We start from the raw sequence: 6,125 nt of genomic DNA on the forward strand, positions 1-6,125 counted from the left end.
TTTTGTTTGCAAGAGAAATGAGAGTGAGATTTATATTTGTAACACCTCAAAATTTGCCCTCCTCTCTTGGGACTAGCTTAACTTATTGCATATCATTTTTTAGGTCATTAGGCATTGCATATTGCATATCATGTGGTTACATTGTGCAAGTCATCTTCCAAGTCTTGATCAGAAGATAAAGAGGTGGATATATGCAAGCTGATGGTTTCATTGATTGAATGGATTGATCATTAATCATCTGAGGATGTGGGGTCTAAATAAGGGTTTCATGATTCTCAAGGAGATTGGTCTTCATCTTGGTTGAGATGATACATCATCATCATCATGGTCTTGTTATCATCCAGAAGATTCAAGAAGATTGATCAGCTACCTTGGGATTAGGGTTTTGACCACTGGTCAACCCTAATCAGTTGCATTGGGCCAATCAGGGCATGGCAAGGAGATGGGGTCTACAATGGATATGGGGATCATTTCATGATTATATTGAGCTTATGGAGGCTAGGGTTTCATCCTTGAGCCATTTCATCAGAGGATTGGGGCTCAACTTGATCAGTGCATTGCCAAATTCATCTATCAGTTGAAAAGTCAACTGTGGTCAACTGTGCTTGATTTTATGGATTTGGAGGTGGGAGAGAGTTGGATACACTTCATTCATGTTGAAACAAGCTTCATTTGACATTTCAAACATCAAGAGTGAAGAAAATAAAATCAGGAGAAAAGTTGCCAAAAATGGAAAGTGACTTGTAATGGAAGTTTCCAAAAATGGAAAGTTTTTCACCACAAAATTACATGTCCAAAAAAGCTTCAAATGAAAATATGTTCAACATGAAAGTTGTAGATCTTGCTCTCACCTTTCCAAAAAGTCCAAGAAGTTGAATTTCCCATGTATGGTTGACAAGTTATGATCCATTCATTTTCCAAAAATGCCTAAAATCAAAGTGGCATAACTTTCACATGGAATGTCCAATTTGGGTGATCTTTCTTTGAGCAAACCCCATTTCACATGTACTTTCATGATGCATAATCAAAATTCATCAAAAATACTCAAGGCAAAAAGTCATTTTTCAAGTGTTCAAATTGGAAATTGGTGGGAAAATAGGTGAAATCTCAAAATACATGGTTTTTGAATGCAAGGCCAATTCTAACACACTCCATATGCCAAATAGAACTTGTGCCAACTGGTTTTTGCTGTCACATTGCATTATTTGGCAAGGTCATTTTTGGACTTTCACTTAAGTGCACATTAACACTAATCACTTGGTTTTTGATAATTGAGATTAAGAAATGGATTAAGGAGAGAGTATATATTGTTAAGCATAACAGAATAGTCTAATGACAATCACATTTCTCAAGAATCATAACTGAATTTCCCTCCAATTCTCACAATTCTCCAAAACTTCAACAAACTTTTTTCAACATTTCTTCAAGAAATCTTCATCAATTTGGTTCGTTCTTCTTGGATCTATCTTCTATCATCATCATAGTGGAACTGTTTCATTGAATCCATGCCAAAATCCTCAAGAATAGGGACTGTCACAAGCAAGCACAACAATGGCAAATTGATGATTCTTGCACTTGGAGCTGTTTCGAGCTAAGCTGATCATTCCAATCAACTTCCTTATCCATAATCATCATCTGTTTTTGGCTTTGGCACGTGGAAACTCAAAGATTCGTCACTGCTTCATCATAAGGTGATTTTTTCGAATTCCTCTATTGTGTGAATCATGATATGCGTTTTGTAGAGCTTTCAACATAGATTAACATGATGCTCATAGTTTTTGATTTGGTTGAGAATCATGAGAGAAATCTGGCTTTGAACTTTTGATATGCAAACTTTTCTCGTTCGATTTGCTTTGTGTGTTGAGAATTAGGTCAAGTAAATTACATATTCATGATGTACATGTTGATACGGTTCTAACGGTATATGGATTGTTGCATTTGGTGAGAAAAAGTTCTTGCCAATTTTCTGGAATTTTCTAGTTGTTCATAGTGAAGAACGTGATGAATTGCATGTTTGATCCATAATTTCCTGGCCTGCGTTCAAATTCGTGTTTACCGCTAGTATGAGCCAATGAGAACGCGCCATGGCTTCTAATTGGAACGGCACCGTTTTGGTCTGTGGCTCAAATATTACAAAAATGCCATTATCCAATAATTATTTTGATTATTTCTTTTGCTTTTCCAAATTTTATTTCATTTGATTCACTCAACTTAAAAAATTCATATCTGATTCATTTCTTGTCCAATTTTGGTGAAATTTTTTCCATAATGCTCCTTGTAATGTGTAGAATTTAATCATGATTTTTGTGATTTTTGTGCACGTGTAAAAAATTAAAATGCCTAGGGTTTGCTTGGTAGTGTCACATATGTACATGCTTTTCCGTATCATTCATAAAATGCTGATGCTTTCAAAGAAATGGATGAAATTTTTTGTGCATATTCTGGACACTTTGATGGTGATTTTCATGTAGAGTTTGTAATTTTTGGATACTTGGTTGAGGAGATAGGAATTTTTGATTAGAGGTGTGACAATTTGTGTCACACCATGCTTGATGAACTTCATGATTTTATTTGATATGCCTAGGGATGTTGAATTGAGCTGGAATTTTGCATGAATGAACATATGTATGTTGAGATCACATGAGATTTTTCCTGGAATTTTTGATGGCATTTTCTAATTGATTGTGATTTTCTCTTCTGTTGGCTCATTTTGTGACATTTTGTGACACATGATTGTATTTTGCTTGTGAAATTCTCATGATTAATTTGATGGATGTGAAATTTGACATGTGGATTCTAGACACATTATAGGTCATTGTGGTTTTAATCCCATTCATTTATCTTGTTGTGTCACTGTTTTATGATTTTTGGAAGTTGATGCTTGTGTTGATGCCTTGTGTTGGCTTGTTTGAAATTGTCTGAACTTCTTGATTTTCATTGACCTACTTCCTTTTGTCCAATTGAGCTGAAAATTGACATGCTATCCATTGAATGTGTCCTGTTTAGGTGTGAATTTTTGTGGAATTAATTGAATTGTTTTGATGTGGATTTGATTGAGATAGTTCTGTTTGGTCATTTGGAGTTGCAAATTGCATGTTGGGTGCTATTTTGTGCATAAAATGATAATGGTGATTGATATGAGCATGGGACCAATTGCATTTGCTTTTGATTTGTTTGAATGAGATTATGGATAATTTTCACTTGCTGTTTTGGATTTTTCATCCCCTTTGGACCCTAGGCTTGGCCTAGTGGTCTTGTTTCTCACTTTTGAATTGTGTTTCAGGAAGAAATGCAAAAGGCTTAAGAAGAAAATTGCAAGCTGATTAAATTAAGTTGACTTGTGAATTGTTTATGATTAACATTGACTTTGTGTTGTAGGGTTTGATGCTTGAGTTTGAGCTCATGGCTTGCACTTGTGTGCATTAACTTGTGTTTGACTGTACAGATTAACATTTGCTGTTTACTGTTGGTTTGTCTGAGTACTGATGATACTTGATTGATTTCAGGTACATTTAGTTGCTTACAGTTCCTTGAGAACTTGCTTGCTGTTGCTTGGTTTTTAAACCAATTGAGGTAGAATTTCTATTCTCCATGTAGTCTGGAAGACCTGGCCTGTTACTTGGCCAGGCAACTGTCTGAAGTCCTCCTTAAGAGGCGATGTTTGTGATTGTTTAATTTTGTCCCCAAGCAGGTAAAGACCTTGATTAAGGCAATTGGTGGATCATAGAGATATGCAGTCTATCTCCCACTATTCTGTTGAGTCGTCCCTCTGCTCACACCACTGTGTTGATGCATTGGGACACAAACCCAAGATCTTGTACATTGTACAGTTGTGTCAGTGTCTTGAGTGTAGAAGGGTTCCTCCTTTCTGAACCCACACTCCTTTGTCTGAAGCTCTCCCTGGACAGGGATAAGAGCTGTGAAGTCTAATCTTCACTCACCTTTCATCTGGCTTCACCCTGACTCTCAATATCAAGGTTAAGAGCTAACACTACCCTTGTACAGATGACTTGCCTTGGCAGTCTGACCCATTGTTTGAGCCTCACTTGACTGGATATAGTGTGTGCTATCTGAAATGTTTGCTTTGCTTTGTTTATGCTTGCATGCTTGCTTTCTTCCTGGATAGGATTAGCTTGCTGTTGTGCAAGTAGGTAGAAACCATAACATAGGGCAATGATGCATGATAACACTAGGCTCGAGTACAGCTCCCTGGTAGTGTGTCTTCCCTTTGTGTCTGGCTAGTCTTTCTCCCCCGTTGGGGGGAACTACGTCGCCCTGATCCTCATACCAGATGAGGTACGTAGGCAGGAGACCGTGCGAGGTCTCTCCGGGCACTTTGTTTTCTTTTTGTGTGTGTGCTTGACAGTTATAGGCTCGAGTTCCCGACTCCCTATTAACTTGTTTGGTTGTTGTGTGCTTGGAAGCCGATGTAAGTCCATCGAGTGGCATTCGGGTTCCAGTGTGCGTGTGTTTGGTTCGGATGCCGATGTAAGTCCAGTGATTGGCGTTCGGGCTCCAAGTTTGCCTTTTTATGCGTGTGTTTGTTTCGGCGTGCGTGAGCCGAACTACGGCAGCTCTGATTCTCGTTCCAGACGAGATACGTAGGCATAGGACGCGATGTCCTAGCGAGCCCTCTTCCTCTTAACCCCACCTGCGTTCCTTGTGTGTGTGTGTGATGTTTTAGCAACCTTTTCTTTTTTTAGAACGTGGATCCCGTCGAGTACGACGGACGTGAGGGGTGCTAATACCTTCCCCTCGTGTAACCGACTCCCGTACCCTTTCTCTTTGGTCGCGAGACCATTTCCTTTCCAGGTTTACTCTGAGCGTTTCCTTTCCCTCTTTTGGGATAAATAACGCACGGTGGCGGCTCTGTGTTGTTTTGTTTTAACCCGCCGGTTGTTTTTCGCGGATGCGACAATATTCAAAGAAGAAGTTGGAAAAAATCGAGGTGAAGCATTTCCTTAAGAAAGAGAGAGGTGAGGAAATCCTTTGAAGAAGAAGAAATGCATAACCAAAAAATAGAAAGAGGGGTTTCGAAAACCATATTAATCATGCACAAATCACTATTTTCCATAAACAAATCCACCATCAACCCTAAGATCAAGACCAGTAATAAACTCAGCCTCATTAGAAACCAAAAGCAATATAGCATCCGCCACGTGTTTCGGCGTGAACACCACTCCCTCAAGCCTCACATGTTTTTTATAAATCTCTTGTGCATCACCCTCGCTCTTTCCCAACAACGTACAAGTCAAAGGTGTTGCCAATGCATTCGGCGAGACAGAGTTCACTCTTATCCCATATGTTTCTAGTTGCACACTCGCATCACACATTAGTCCCAACACTGCATGCTTTGTCATCGTGTAACCTGATGCAGTCGGGCCTCCGTTGCTACCAGTAACACTCCCCTTGCACACAATGCTCCCCCTAATGGTCCCTTCCACCATTGCTTCATGTTTCACACATAACACCATTCCTCGAACATTGACAGCTAATAAACTGTCAAGAACGGAGGCATCAAGCTCCAGCACTGTGTGATCGGCCAGACTAGTGACTCAGGCGTTACTGAACATTATATCTATCTGTCCATAAGTATTGACAGTTGATTGAATGAGATTTTTTACTTGATCTTTGTTTGAAACGTCGCAGTGGATGTATGTGCATCTTTGAAGGCCAATGGACGCAACTAGTTGATTGCCAAGCTCGTCTTGGATGTCAGCGATCACAACCATACACGCGCCTTAGTTAGCGAAGACACACGGTCGCTTCCCCAATTCCGCTAGCACCTCCTGTAACAATGGCTATTTTGCCTGATAATCTTAGAGAAGCTTCTGCCATGTTTGGATGCAAATATTGTTGTTGTATCTAATTGTATTTGTGAAGAAATAGTTATTGTATCTAATTGTACTAAACTACTATAATGGGAATATCTTATAAAGATGAAAGAAGTAGCTTGTTACATCAGAGAGTTGCATTATTAGATTTGATTTGTTAATACACGTTTACTTTGAGATAGATGAAAGAAGTAGCTTGTTACATCAGAGAGTTGCATTATTAGATTTGATTTGTTAATACACGTTTACTTTGAGATTTATGAAGTGCTTATTATTTTAATCTCTTTTCTA

The 6,125-nt window shown here is 38.9% G+C and overlaps 1 pseudogene; it reads right to left on the minus strand.

The window, feature by feature from the left end:
• Positions 1–5,049: 5,049 nt before the first annotated feature.
• On the minus strand, positions 5,050–5,838 carry LOC127124216 ((+)-cis,trans-nepetalactol synthase NEPS2-like; annotated as a pseudogene).
• Positions 5,839–6,125: the final 287 nt, after the last annotated feature.

The sequence above is a fragment of the Lathyrus oleraceus genome, chromosome 1 (genome assembly GCF_024323335.1).
Source record: "Lathyrus oleraceus cultivar Zhongwan6 chromosome 1, CAAS_Psat_ZW6_1.0, whole genome shotgun sequence".
Classification (NCBI taxonomy): Eukaryota; Viridiplantae; Streptophyta; class Magnoliopsida; order Fabales; family Fabaceae; genus Lathyrus; species Lathyrus oleraceus.